The sequence below is a fragment of the Ambystoma mexicanum genome, chromosome 5q, assembly GCF_040938575.1.
Source record: "Ambystoma mexicanum isolate Mex_15411 chromosome 5q, UKY_AmexF1_1, whole genome shotgun sequence".
Lineage (NCBI taxonomy): Eukaryota > Metazoa > Chordata > Amphibia > Caudata > Ambystomatidae > Ambystoma > Ambystoma mexicanum.
In genome coordinates, this window is record NC_090933.1 from 1341762966 (window position 1) to 1341777992 (window position 15027).

Consider the following 15027-nt stretch of genomic DNA (forward strand, 5'->3'; position numbering starts at 1 on the left):
GCAAAGCCAATTTGACTGTTAGGGATGATGGCCTCCTGCATTTACTTAGTCCCACACGCATGTTTGCGCATGCGCCCCATGAAATATTGGCTGAACAGCCAATGATGTCAGACCTACGGACAATGGGGTGATCTATTGGTTGTCTCGGCAGCCCTCGTTCTCTCTCTGCAGTGGTGGTCGAGGGGAAAACCTTCACCACCCCCGCAGTAGCAGCCACTCTCACCACGGATGCATCTCTGATCACACAGCGCACGGCGTATGGTCACCAGCAGTAGCATCCAACCACGTAAACCTGTTGGAGTTGTTGGCAGTGTTCAAATCCCTAAAAGCTTTCTAAACACAACTACAGGGGAAGACAGTACTGGGCCTCATGGACAGCACCACAGCCATGTATTACCTGAATAAACAGGGACACACACACACACACTCTCCAGGGCTATCCACACTGCCCCAGAACATTTGGAAGTGGTCTCTCAAACACAAGATGTTCCTCCTGTCTCAACACGTGCTGGGGAACTCAATCTTCTGGCAGACTTGCTCGGCAGAGACTTCCCTCTACCCACAGTGTACGAATGGCTACTACACGAAGACATCGTCTCCAAAGTTTTCGCAGACTGGGGCTTCACAGAGATCGACTTGTTTGCAACTCTGGAGAACTCACAATGCCCAGATTACGCCCCCAGGTGCCCCCTGAACCGCTCCAAGGCTGAACGGTCACTGGATAACTTGGTCAGGGAAATGTGTCTACGCTTTTCCCCCCTGACTCCCCTACTCAGCAAGATAGTGCACAAGTTGCACCAGGAACCAGTCACAATGATCCTGGTGGCCCCTCTGTGGGCCCCCGCCAACCCTGGTTTTCCCATCTGATGGCAATGTCAATCTCTCCTCCGATGAAGCTACCTTGCCCATACAACACGCTCACAACACGGGGGGGGAAACACTTCATTCATGCCTGCAAATTCTAAACTTAGCAGACTGGATCCTGAGGTCAGAGTTTGGGCACCTCCAACTCTCTGAGATGCATGGACATCCTTAAAGCGGCTAGAAATCCGAACACCAGACATTGCTATTCCAACAAGTGGAAACACTTCGTTATCTGGTGCTGTTCTAAGAGCATCAATCCCATAGACTGCTCTCCAACACATATTGTCTTATACCGGACTCAGGTCTGGTTAATTCCCTGAAAGTCCACCCAGCTGCACTCTCAGCATACACTACGTCCCGAAAGAAGGTGTCGTGGTGGAAGATCCCAGTGATGAAGGCATTTATGGAAGGGGTTAAAAGATTTCATCCCCCAATTTCAAACCCAGCTCCTGGATGGGACCTACACGTGGTATTAACTAGATTAATGGGATCTCCCTTTGGACCAATGCATAAGGGTAGCCTTAAAGCACTTACAAGACTTCCTTCCTAGTGGCAGTCACTTCAATAAGAAGAGTCAGTGAATTGCAGGCCCTTTCAGTTCAAGACCCATTCGTCTCTATTCACAAGGATAAGGTGGTCCTGCGCACTCAGCCAAGTTTTGCGCCTAAATTAATTTCAAAGTTCCATGTGAACCAATCAATAGAACTACCCATCTTCTTCCAGAATCCCACTAACTTGGCAGAAAGAAGCCTTCACATGCTTGATGTGCACTTGGCAGACATATTATCTGGAAAAGACGAAACCACTAAGGAAAACAAATCAGTTTTTCGTTTCAGTGGTGGCTGGTAGAGAAGGGAACCCTGTCTCCAAGTCAGCCATCTCAAAGTGGATTGTAAAACGCATCACACTCTGCTACACTCTTGCCAAGAGAGATCTGACCTTCAAGCTTAGAGCACACTCTACTCTGGGCACTGGGGCTTCCATAGCAATCATTGCAAATGTTCCACTCAAGTCCATTTGCAAAGTAGTAACCTGGAGTTCTATACACACCTTTACAAAACCCTACTTTCTGATACTCCCTCTAGGTCTGATTTTTAGGGGGGGGACAAGCGGTACCAAGACATCTCTTCACTACTGTTCCTTCTCACAATCCACCTCCAACTCCGGGTACTGCTCGCTAGTCTATGCACAGCATGTGACTCTAAGTAGATTAACAAGCATCAGAAGACATGTATTACTCACCGTAATAGCATTTCTGATGGTTGTATCTGCTTAGATTCACATGCGCCCTCCCTGCCTCCCCGCTCGGGGTAGAAGGAACATAGGCATCTTCCTATTCTCACTCTATCTGTACTCACTCATGTTAGTCATAAGGCTCTCACGGCAGAAAATACTCAACCCGAGGGACCTGGAATTTGGCATGTGGGTAGGTTCCATGGTGTAGACCATGTTAAAAGTATAACACATAAATATACTGTTGTCTGATTTTTTTGTTTTTGTTTTATTAGGAATTACCGTGTGAAGCTGTCACGACCCTCGCCCAAAACCCCCTCTGGCAAACCCATTGGCCATTTGGAGTCAGGACTCGGGCCTCTAGAGCCTGGCATCCTCTTCAAAAGCCCTCATGGGACCAGTCCTGGCGCCTATGGCGCCAGGCTCCTACACCATGAACAACAATGTGCTTGGGATCTACTTTATTGTATTGTCAGCCAACATGGAGGCATCCACATAGCTTGGGTCCTAAGAACCAAGCTATGCGGTGTAGTGTTTTGGGTGTGGCAGGCCTGGAACTACTTTCCCTGCTACTACTTTACCTGGGCTATATAAACCACACCCTGACTGAAGAACATGCTTCGTGTTACTTTGCATCTTGCAATTGACATCTACAAATTATGAACTGCTCAAAAGGCTTACCTGGCTGGTCGCCTCTCAGCTGGCACCACTCCGGACATTCCACTCGCGCTGAAGAACACCGCGACCTACAAGGAAGGAAAACACAGGTTAGCAAAGGCAAGACTTCACAGCGCTGCGCATAGCGCTTACTTACCGCATCATAGCGCTCTTAATGCGCCATCATTTACCAGCGGGGCTCAACCAAGCCAGTTTGCCGCGTTGAAGCTCCGCATACCTAAGGGAGAAAAAGGAGACATTTTAAACAAAGAAAGGCATGCAGGATAGCATCAAAACTAAAGAACAGCAATAAGACCTACCTGAACAATATCAAACGGGCCGGCGTCGGTGAAGTAACTGGACCGCACTCGCCCATGAAAGTCAACGTGCCCCTGCAAAGAGGGCAGGACGATGAGTTCGCCTAATTCTAGCACAAGGTGAGGAGAGGGCGCCAGAGGGACTGAAAGCATACAGGGGTGGAGGGCGGATACTTACCCAGTCGGTCAGTCTTGAACACAGTCCTCCTGTATTTTCAGGCAGAACCTTCCCCGCAGACCACATCAGGGCAAAGCTGAGAAGCATACCAGCGAGTAACTCAGCTGGGTGGCGTCCCTGTGGATACCAGGTGAGCGTAACAGAAGCACGGGCACAACTGCTAGTTGGTTATAACTATAATGTTCCCCTTCTATTTTCTCCATGCACCCACACACTCCACTTGCCAGCACCCCTCACACTCAACCAGTTTCCCATCACAACTTACCCTCCCAAACCCCTCTCTGCCAGCCAAGCGCATACTCGTGTGTTCTGTCCCACTGCCAAGTTTCAACTCGCACTCCCCGGTATCTGCCACACTCCAAACCATGCTCCCAACTTACACCTTACGCTCAAGATCCTCCTGCAGTCTACAGTCATTCATTCTTTCGCCTTCCTTTTGCATCTTACATGCTTTTTTCCCAATCTGCAGCTCGCTGCCACTTCCTGGCCAGTCACTCACACTCTTTCTGCCCCAACGCAACCACAGTAGCTCACTTCTATCTCTGCCTTCTAGATCTCTGCTCCGCCACCCCAACTCTGGCCCACTGCTCCCACTCTGCTCTCTTGAGCACCCTATCGCCCTCTAGCCCACTGCTTTGTATTTGTTCTATTTGTGACGCGCACCATCAGGCCCGGAGGCATCAGGGCGCAACTTGTGCAAGGTTACATACAGAGCATATATACATACTCCACAGGATAATAAACAAACATTTCTATATACATAAATTACAATGCAAATGTAGGCATGAGACAAAACGACAGAAGAGTACAGTATATAATACATAGGTCAATGGGCCAGAGTGTAGGACTGAGGTGTGCAAACATGTCTCAGTGCTAGTCGAAGAGCCATGATTTTGTTTTGGACTTGAATGTGTTGAATGAGTCTTCAGATCTGATTGTAACGGGGAGGGCATTCCATAACTTGGAGGCTAAGACCAGGAAGCTTGTGCCCCCCGCTTTTTGGAGTTTGAACCTAGAGATCGATAAACAGTGGGTATGGGTGGTTCTTAGAGGACGGGAAGTCGAATGGCGGGACAGCCGACTGCATAGGTAAAGGGGGGCCCTGTTAGCCAAACATTTGTGCGTGAGGGCAAGTGTTTTTAGTGAGATTCTCTGCTTGACAGGTAGCCACTGTAGGTTAGTTCTGGATTCGGAGATGTGGTGGTTTCGAGGGATGTTTAGAGCGGCTCTGGTGGCGTTGTTCTGGGTGGTTTGAAGTTTATTCAGTTTCTCTTGGCTGGTTCCTAAATTAAGGGTACTACAATAGTCAATTTTAGACATAATGAGGGTTCTGGCTAGTGCGACACTGTTAGGAGTGGTCAGAAACGGTCTGCAGGCTGCAATGAGTTTACAAGTGTATGCAGAGGCTGATCTGACTGCATTTATTTGTCCAGATGAGGAAAGGGTAGCATCAAGGTAAAAACCTAGAGTTTTTGTCTTTCGAGACTTGGATGGTATTACCATCTATGCTAAATGACTGGTAGGACGGCTCTAGTTTGCGAAGGCTTTGCGAGGTGCCCAGGATGAGGAGCTCCGTCTTGTCGTCATTGAGGCATAACTGGTGGTGAGCCATACAGGCTTGGATGACCAGGTAGACGTCGTTAAGGGCCTTGGTGTCAGCTAAATATTCTCCTGTGATGGGAATGAGTATCTGGGTGTCGTCAGCATAGTTTGTATAGGAGGCACCCAGATAGTCAAGTACATCAAAGAGCGGTTTCGTGAAGATGTTATAGAGTGTAGGTGACACGCAAGATCCCTGAGGAACGCTGCAGTGAATTGAAGAGGGGTATGCGGCTGTGGACGGGGAAAACGCCCTCATGGATCTGTTGCTCAGGAATCATTTGATCCAGGTGGTGGCTGAGGTCGAGAAGTGGGCAGCAGAGTGAAGGTGACTGCATAGGATCTGGTGATTGACCAGATCGAATGCCGCAGAGAGGTCGAGAAGAAGTAGAATTGCTAGTTTGCCCTTGTCCGTCAGAACCTCAATTTGGGTTTTTAGGTCTATCAAAGCCGTTTCAGTGCCATGTCTGAGACAGAATCCAGATTGTCGTAGACCTAGAAGATTGTTGGATTCCAAGCAAGTAATCTTGGATCTGAAGGTATGCTGCACAATCTAAAATCTTAAGCAGGAACGGGACAGTGGTTATGGGTCTGAAGTTGGTTAGTATGCTTGGGTCTAAGGATGGTTTTTTAAGCAATGAGATCTCCCATGCGTCATTGAGGTTGTCGGGAACAATACCTGTTTTAAAGGAGGCGTTGATGAAGGCCATGATGAATGGGGTTAAATCATGTGCGGAGTCCTGAAGGATGGGAGCAGGGCACGGGTCGCCTTGGCAATTAGATGGTTTGATTCTCAAGATGATGTTTTCTACCTCAGCAATAGAGAGCGGTGAGAAGGCAAAAGGTTTAATGTTAGACGATTCTAGAGGGAGGGCCCTTGCAAGGGTGGGCGGACGGTTGTCCAGCTTCAGACTGTCTTGTTTGTCTTTAATTTTGGATTGTGGTGTAGAGATTTTATTTAGTAAGGCTGTCTGAATGTTAGCACACCATTTACTATCTTTGGTGCAGGTGTCGGGTGGGGTGGCTGGAGTTTCAAGCTCTTTTAGGATCTTAAAAAGTTCCTTTGTGTTCGAGTCAGCTTGCAGAATCCGGTTATTGAGGGACTTTTTTTATTTTTATTTCTTTTGCCGTGATGATGGCATCTTTGTAGGTGAGTGAAGCAAGGAAGAAGCCGTCTTTATGCTCATCAGAAGGGTGGCTTTTCCAACGATTTTCAGCACAGCGTTTAGCTTTACGGAGCGCTCTTAACTGTGGAGTGAACCAGGAGTTGAGATGAGCCGTGGTTTAGCCTTCCTGAGTTTGATAGGGGCGATAGTCTATAGCCGTAAGCATACGACGGTTGTAGGTGTCTGCTAGCGAGGTGGGATCAGAACAGGTGTCTGAGGCAGCATTGAGAGATGATAGTAGCAATGGGAGGAGTTTCTCATTGGTTATGTCCTTTTTATTTCTAGTGGGGAGGGCTGGAGCTATCCGAGTCGGGACCCGAGGGGTTGCTTCGATATTAAAGGTTAAGATATGATGGTCAGACCATAAGCAGGGGATGTTAGCGAGGACATTAATATTGCAGTTGGAGCCGGCTAACCAGACAAGGGTCCTGCCTTTGGTATGAGTAGCTTCTTGAATGTACATGGTGAAGCCAAAGTCGGTTAGTACGTTCTCCAGATCTAATGCAGTGGGATCTTTCGGGTCACCAAGTCCCAGATTAAGGTCGCCTAGGATGATAGTTTGCGAGTTAGTTTTGGTTTTGTCAAGGAGGAGGGTGGATATTTCACCGACAAAGGAGGGTGCAGGACCTGGGGGCCTAAAGATAAGGTGGAGTGTGGCCGTTTGGTTGGGCGTTAGTGATAGTTTGACTGACAGTGATTCAGCTGACTCAAGTTTGGAGTTGGTCGACACTCTAAAGTCAAGAGAGTTTTTATGGAAGAAGGCCACACCACCGCCTCTGGATTGGGCAGTGATACTGTCGCATCGCGTGATGCCGTAGTCGGGCGGTAAAGTCAAGGACAGTGAGGGGCCAGATGCGGCATGTAACCAAGTTTCAGATATGGCAATAAAGTCAAGATATGAAGTAGTGATGAGGTCAGCAATGTCGAGTGCATGTGCTGGGAGAGATCTGGCGTTGATAAGGGCGCCCTTGATCGGGAGCGGTTTAACCACTGTAAAAGCGGATTTGCAAGTAGTGGTGAACGAAGGTGAGCAGGGTGGTTTCGTAAATCTAGTGCCTAATCTCTTGTTTCTGAGAGTAAGGGAGCAGGGTTGGTTGGGGGTGAGTTTCCTGGTGAAGTGTTCCAACCATAGAGCAGGGTCATTGAGGTATTGGTTGATGTGGTTGCTGAAGTAGTGTAGACCTGTGGTGGTGGCCGCGGGGCTCGTTATAGGAATCACCCTGGGCAGTACCTAGGTGTGTAGGCTCGGACAGACCAGATTATCAAGTGGCTGAATGAGTTTCGCCCATGGGAGGAAAGTTATCGCAGTGAGTATCTGAGTATCTTACAGGCAGCCTGTAAGGCCTGAGCGTAGTACAGTATATGGAGCGCACTGACGAGCATGATGGTAGTGCTGGGTGCCTTGGGTGTAGGATACCTGCAAGATAGGTCACACCAGACAATGGTAGGTGAAGGTGGGGGCACACTGATACTGAATTAGATTGGGCTCAAGCAGATGGGACTGTGTGCAGCAAGGTACGGTAGGGCAAGCGAGGAGGGCAAACGCCGCGCACAGGGTCAATGTGAGCAGTAAAGTCTTGAAGTAGGGCTAAGCTAGACAAGCGTGGCAGCAAGCCTGGTTACCAGTGGTGTAGCAACATAGTGTGTACATGTGCAGACTCAGCTGAGAAGCAGCACGGGCTCATCCAGGTTAGGGAACGAAACAGGTAGGCTATTCATGCTATGTTATGCCAGTGCTCAATGCAGCAGGGAGCAGGATACGTCATACAGTTTAATACCTTAGGCTAAAACTGTTCACAAGCAGCGTACCTAAAGTGTACTGGCCTCTAAGTAGTATACAAAAACTAGCAAGCATAGAGCGCTTACAAGCAGGGGTGAGTAGTACAGTCATATGCAGTTGATAGGACAACAGGCAACAAGCATCCTCGTGCAGTGCCTTCAAGTAATAGATGCAAACATTCAATAACGATTGACTGTTTCCCTCTGCTTTCTTGCCCATCACTCCCCATCTGGCCCATCACTCTCCTCTCCCCTGCATACTGTGACTATTTTCATTTTTAATATAGATTTTGGGCCAGATATATATTTTTTTTTAATGGAGCATCTAAAAATAGCACAGAGGATTTTAGATACCCCATTTTTGCAAAAGAGAAGGTCGAATTATTCTCAAAGGTGACCTGCACGTTTCCAGGGGGCTGAGCTGCAACGCAAACGCTGTGCAGGCCAGCTGCCTTGTATACATTACTGCTGGGAGCACTCTCCCGACACTAATGCGCTACAGGATACCAGCGCATTTCTCTGTGATCCCCAAAAAATTATAAATTTCTATTGCGCTTGAGGAATAGAAATGCAGGTGGGACAGCAGCTGTTCATAGGGCTGCTATCACATCGGGAGAGACGCTGTCCTGCATCGTGCACCCCTTCGTGCCTATTCCAACAAGGGGGGCGGTTGCCTTAGGATGCGCTTTGAAATGTGCAGAAATGCCGCCTGATGGGTGCAAAGAGGCCAAAAAGGCCATCTGCACGCTCGCATATGAAGTGTGCCAATTCCGATGACCTTTGTGTATTGGGCTGTACCATTTTTTGGCACAAGGAATGAAATGTGCCAGCACATTTCATTCCTTGTGCACCAAAAAGCTTTGAGAAAATGGACTTTTATGTTTTTTAAAGTCTGTTTTGCAGGTGCATTTTATCAGTTTTTGCAGCATTTTTACTGCCTACAAACATTGGTACGACAAATACAAGTTAAGGTTACTTTATTGGTGGGTATAAAGTAGAGTTGTATTATCCTGTTATGGTTCTTTGGTTGTGAGAAGATTCTATGAAGCTTAATGTTGCTATTTGCAAGGCTAGAATAAGGGTATTTGGCCCTTAGTGGTAATCTTTGTATGTTTGTATATTACATTAGACATTGCATCATTTTGCTTTTGCTTGTTCCTAGTAACCCATCATGTGCTTGTTTTTTTATATAACCCTTTACGAGTGTCGTATGCTTGCTCATAATACACTCCATGATTCATTGTATTACATATTTATGAGAGCTCTTCTGTTCTGCACTGCAAGCTTTCTGCTTGCAACATTGAGGGTTTCATGTATGCGAATGCTTCTTACTATCGGAGCTCTTCTGTTCTGCACCGCAAGCTTTCTGCTTATTCATATGCTTCTGCTTGCAACATTGAGGGTTTCATGTATGCGTACGCTTCTTACTATCGGAGCTCTTCTGTTCTGCACCGCAAGCTTTCTGCTTATTCATATGCTTCTGCTTGCAACATTGAGGGTTTCATGTATGCGTATGCTTCTTACTATCGGAGCTCTTCTGTTCTGCACCGCAAGCTTTCTGCTTATTCATATGCTTCTGCTTGCAACATTGAGGGTTTCATGTATGCGTACTCTTCTTACTATCGGAGCTCTTCTGTACCGCAAGCTTTCTGCTTATTCATATGCTTCTGCTTGCAACATTGAGGGTTTCATGTATGCGTATGCTTCTTACTATCGGAGCTCTTCTGTTCTGCACCGCAAGCTTTCTGCTTATTCATATGCTTCTGCTTGCAACATTGAGGGTTTCATGTATGCGTATGCTTCTTACTATCGGAGCTCTTCTGTTCTGCACCGCAAGCTTTCTGCTTATTCATATGCTTCTGCTTGCAACATTGAGGGTTTCATGTATGCGTATGCTTCTTTCTATCGGAGCTCTTCTGCTTATTCATATGCTTCTGCTTGCAACATTGAGGGTTTCATGTATGCGTATGCTTCTTACTATCGGAGCTCTTCTGTTCTGCACCGCAAGCTTTCTGCTTATTCATATGTTTCTGCTTGCAACATTGAGGGTTTCATGTATGCGTATGCTTCTTACTATCGGAGCTCTTCTGTTCTGCACCGCAAGCTTTCTGCTTATTCATATGCTTCTGCTTGCAACATTGAGGGTTTCATGTATGCGTACGCTTCTTACTATCGGAGCTCTTCTGTTCTGCACCGCAAACTTTCTGCTTATTCATATGCTTCTGCTTGCAACATTGAGGGTTTCATGTATGCGTATGCTTCTTACTATCGGAGCTCTTCTGTTCTGCACCGCAAGCTTTCTGCTTATTCATATGCTTCTGCTTGCAACATTGAGGGTTTCAAGTATGCGTATGCTTCTTACTATCGGAGCTCTTCTGTTCTGCACCGCAAGCTTTCTGCTTATTCATATGCTTCTGCTTGCAACATTGAGGGTTTAATGTATGCATATGCTTCTTACTATCGGAGCTCTTCTTTTCTGCATGGCAAGCTTTCTGCTTATTCATATGCTTCTGCTTGCAACATTGAGGGTTTAATGTATGCATATGCTTCTTACTATCGGAGCTCTTCTGTTCTGCACCGCAAGCTTTCTGCTTATTCATGTGCTTGTAATTCCAATATTACATATGTAAGTAAGCGCCGACATACACATGTTTCATTGTTAATCAGACACTTTTGGATTTACACGAAATATTTGCACGTTGCCTACTTCAGTCTAAGCCCAAAGAAACCACATGATAGGAAAATAATGTTTTGAAACCCAAATCACTCCTACACAGATGAACTTTTTTGTTTTTACCAGAAAAATGTTTGCAACCTTTGAATCTTATTGGGCAAGTACTGTCAGGATTAATCAGGGGAGTACAAAGGCAGCGAATATGGCAAGGGAAATGTGCACAAAATCGCACAGTGAATAACCTTGAATCAAACAACGTGCACACAAGAACCACGACTCATATATACTAAAACCCAGGAGTGCAGAATAGAGTGAAACAAAAATACCTATATATGAAAAGGGGTGTGGGGTAAGCACTTAGAACCTCCTTATGACTGAAAGGAAAGTCGGCAAACTCCTTACCCACTATGCTGTTACAGATACTGACAGCGCTAAGCCCACGTAGAGGGCAAGCAAGGACAGGATCTGTGTGCTGACACTCTGGATGATACTGAATAAGGAACTTAGAAACAGTACTCACGAGAACCGGAAAGACCACTTGAATGTCAGTAAATCCACAAACCCAGTAGATCAAACATGGACCCAGAAGGCTATAACAGCAATGGGTGGAGGATAACGAAATACCTAAGACCTAAGTCAAGGAGCAAGTAGGAATTGTGATTGAAGAAATAGTGAGGAAAACAAAAGGCATTCACACAGGGACTAGTTACAACAGCACCCCACACCTAAATAATAAAATGGGAAATAAATGCAGAAGTGAAATGGAAAACATGGCATGGATCCCAATAGGAAGTAAGGATCAGGAGCAGGGAAAATGATATCACAAAAGGAAACCTTACCCACCCATCCAAGGAGAAAAGGCAGGAAACTAAATCTAAAAAAGGAAAGACTAATGCATCAAGTTCTTCAGTAGCAAAGGACAGCATCAAAGAAACAGAAAACACAGGCAAATTGGGCTGCATCAAAGGGTAAAGCACAGAGAAAGGCTGCCTGCAGACAGAGGAAGACAGAAAGGGAAATCCAAAAGGCTGAAATCAATTAAGCACATGAATCTGAAATCCAGGGCGGAGGAACAAGAAACAGGAACTAGGAACTAGGCACAAAAGCTAGGAACAAGGAACAAGGGACTAGTCACAACAGGAACACTGCAACGATGACCAGCGCTGGACTGAAGCAAACTGAGGCTTTTAAAGCTGCTTAACGAGCACACCCCTCAGGTGTGCCGCCTGCTGCACCTGCAGCCACAGGTGTTGCCTATCCTCGACCCAACCTTGTCCTGCAAGGGAAGAGGTGAAGCAGTGAGCCAGGCATTCTGGGAAGCATAGTCATTTGATTAAAGTAGCATGCTGGCTGCCAAAAACCTGGAATGGATCCGGAAGGGAAGTAACTTGGAAAATAAGGTTTTAGCGCTCCCAATTCATCCCAGCACTGTAGCATTAGGTTTGGAGGAAATGTCCAGTAGGGAATAAACCCCAAAACATGCCCCCAAGTGGCGGGAACAGGAGCAAAGGCAGCGAGTCGTGACAAGTACCCTCTTTAGAAAGGATATGGTTAGCTGTATCCTGTAAGGGTGCTAGGCAACAGGCTATAATGGTATATGTGCGCTTCATTCTATCCCTCGTGTTGTGTCCTCGATCACATTACCGCCATTAGGGGCAGTATTTGACTTTGCAACATTCAATGAGAGCACATGAAACGTGACCAGCATTGACTTTTGGTTTCTTGATTCTCATCAGAGACATGAGGAAAAAAAAACGAATCTGTGAACTAATCCAACTGCCTTGACAAACAGTGGTTGCAACAGGTTTAGGGACCTGTATTACATTTGGATTTAAAAAATCACAGGGCACTGGAGCTATAAGTTGCATTACATTTTGGTTTCCGAACATTATTTTCATATAATGTGCTTTCTTTGAGCTTTGACTGATGAAGGCAATATGTGATAAAATATTTTGTGTGAATCCAGAGAAGTCCAATTAGTAATGCAACAATATTCTTTTGAGCCAGTTGTTTATTAAGGCAGCTGCAGTATGCCTTATGTATATTTGTGGAACTTTTAACATATTTCTGTACTCTGACTTTTTCTGGCCACCCGCAACCCCAGTAGCTCGCTGCCATCTATTCCTTCCTTCTATATATCTGCTCTCTCAGCTTTCTGGTCCACCACCCCAACTCTGGCCCTCTGCTCTTGACCATCCCTTCACCCTCTAGCCCAATGCGTTCCTGCCCATCACTCCCCATCTGGCCCATCGCTCTCCTCCTTGCACTCCTCTCCCCCCGCATATTGCCTTTTTTAATATTGAGTTTGGCCCAGATTTTGTTTTTTAAAAAAATGGAGCATCTAAAAATAGCTCAGAGGATGTGCTGTTTTTAGGTACCCCTTTTTTGGAAATGAGCAAGTCGCCTTATTCTCAAAGGTGACGTACACGTTTCCCGGGGGCTGAGATGTAGAGCAAATGCTGGGCAGGCCAGCTGCCTTGTATACATTATTGTCGGGAGCACTCTCCCGGCTCTAATGCTCTACAGGCTCCCATTATTTTAGGCATTGCCATTGTTATCGTTCATATGCTTCGTCTTGCAGCATTGAGTCTTTAATGTATTCGTATGCTTCTTGCTACAAGTTCTTTTCTTCTGTAGTATTTGTACTTTCTGCTTATTTGTATGCTTCTGACATTACACATTTCCACTGTTCTGCATATGCTTCTGCTTGTGACATTACACATTTCCACTGTTCTGCATATGCTTCTGCTTCTGACATTACACATTTCCATTGTTCTGCATATGCTTCTGCTTCTGACATTCCACATTTCCACTGTTCTGCATATGCTTCTGCTTCTGACATTCCACATTTCCACTGTTCTGCATATGCTTCTGCTTGTGACATTACACATTTCCACTGTTCTGCATATGCTTCTGCTTGTGACATTACACATTTCCACTGTTCTGCATATGCTTCTGCTTGTGACATTACACATTTCCACTGTTCTGCATATGCTTCTGCTTGTGATATTACACATTTCCACTGTTCTGCATATGCTTCTGCTTCTGACATTCCACATTTCCACTGTTCTGCATATGCTTCTGCTTGTGACATTACACATTTCCACTGTTCTGCATATGCTTCTGCTTGTGACATTACACATTTCCACTGTTCTGCATATGCTTCTGCTTGTGACATTACACATTTCCACTGTTCTGCATATGCTTCTGCTTGTGACATTACACATTTCCACTGTTCTGCATATGCTTCTGCTTCTGACATTACACATTTCCACTGTTCTGCATATGCTTCTGCTTGTGACATTACACATTTCCACTGTTCTGCATATGCTTCTGCTTGTGACATTACACATTTCCACTGTTCTGCATATGCTTCTGCTTGTGACATTACACATTTCCACTGTTCTGCATATGCTTCTGCTTGTGATATTGCACATTTCCATTGTTCTTCATATGCTTCTGCTTGTGACTTTCCACATTTCCATTGTTCTTCATATGCTTCTGCTTGTGACTTTTCACATTTCCACTGTTCTGCATATGCTTCTGCTTGTGATATTACACATTTCTACTGTTCTGCATATGCTTCTGCTTCTGACATTCCACATTTCCACTGTTCTGCATATGCTTCTGCTTCTGACATTACACATTTCCACTGTTCTGCATATGCTTCTGCTTCTGACATTCCACATTTCCACTGTTCTGCATATGCTTCTGCTTGTGATATTGCACATTTCCATTGTTCTGCATATGCTTCTGCTTGTGATATTGCACATTTCCATTGTTCTGCATATGCTTCTGCTTGTGACATTACACATTTCCATTGTTCTTCATATGCTTCTGCTTGTAACTTTCCACATTTCCATTGTTCTTCATATGCTTCTGCTTGTGACTTTCCACATTTCCACTGTTCTGCATATGCTTCTGCTTGTGATATTACACATTTCCACTGTTCTGCATATGCTTCTGCTTGTGATATTACACATTTCCATTGTTCTGCATATGCTGCTGCTTGTAACTTTACACATTTCCATTGTTCTTCATATGCTTCTGCTTGTAACCTAACCACCTTTATATTATAGTGTACACACATTCTCGATAACCAAAGCAGACGGTTTTGAGAATTCATCTCCTTCTGGAGATCTCAGTTGTTAAAAGTGTAATTCTTTTTCCCTTTCCTCTGCTACGTGGAGTCTTACCCTGCTTGGCATGTTGAATATGATCGCTCGGGGTTTAGTAGCTCGCCACCTTTGCTTAAGATCCATCCAAGGGCTCAATGGTTATAGGGGAACATATTTTTCCATTTTAATCTAGAATATGCAGTGCAACCTCAACAATAGAGCTTCAAAGGTATAATTAATATTTTTTGGGGCATGTGAATCTTTAGTTTAACATGGCATGCATAGTCTGCTCTTTGCTGGTTGATTCTGGATATCATACTAGTCCTATCATGTGTTCATGGTTACCAACAATGCTCTGCCAACCCCACATTCTCTGGGTTTTTCTTTTCCCACCATGGGACAGTTCGCTGGAGAAGAGGTGCCCAAGATATCGATGCTAGCC

General features: G+C 45.5%; 1 protein-coding gene across 3 annotated transcripts in view; it reads left to right on the top strand.

Annotated features, from left to right (window-relative positions):
• The window catches only part of PARP10 (poly(ADP-ribose) polymerase family member 10), a 453575-nt gene that overhangs the window by 283950 nt on the left and 154598 nt on the right, over positions 1-15027 (top strand). The gene's annotated exons all lie outside the window — the stretch shown is intronic.